Source organism: Octopus bimaculoides, chromosome 7 (assembly GCF_001194135.2).
Source record: "Octopus bimaculoides isolate UCB-OBI-ISO-001 chromosome 7, ASM119413v2, whole genome shotgun sequence".
Lineage (NCBI taxonomy): Eukaryota > Metazoa > Mollusca > Cephalopoda > Octopoda > Octopodidae > Octopus > Octopus bimaculoides.
This window is the reverse complement of record NC_068987.1, coordinates 88,960,858-88,961,547: the sequence shown is the minus strand read 5'-3', so window position 1 is coordinate 88,961,547 and position 690 is coordinate 88,960,858.

Genomic DNA, 690 nt, shown 5'->3' with positions numbered 1-690 from the left:
TATGAAGATAAGCAACAAAAATTCAATAGGTTATAGCAGTACGTACGTTTTGTACAAGTTCCATTTATTCAAGTAGTGAGAACACCACAGAATGTACAATGAAAATGTACTCCTCGGCTGCATAATGGAATTTCATTTTAGAAAGACATTTTGAAGATGTTTGCAAAAAACAAGAGTAAGAGACTATGCTGCTGTTTCATGTGCGTGTATGTATATATACACACATCTGTGCATGTGAGTGTGCATATGCGTTTGTGTGTGTGCGCGCACGCGCGTGTTTGTGCATGCATTCATGTATGACTATACTTGTCTGTGAAACAGTAGCATAGTCGAGATGGTATGTTTTCTTCTCTTACTCTTGTTTTTTGCAAACATCTTCAAAATGTCTTTCTAAAATGAAATTCCATTATGCAGCCGAGGAGTACATTTTCATTGTACATTCTGTGGTGTTCTCACTACTTGAATAAATGGAGCTTGTACGAAACGTACGTACTGCTATAACCTATTGAATTTTTGTTGCTTATCTTCAAATTTTATTCACCAAATCTCTCGATTTTGTTTTTGTTTTTGGTTTTTATCCTACCAAATTCTGGTGCCTCAAACATTTTAGGTACCACATTTAATCTTTTGATTAAATCTATATTATTATATATATGTATGTGTGTGTGTGTGTGTGTGTGTATATACATA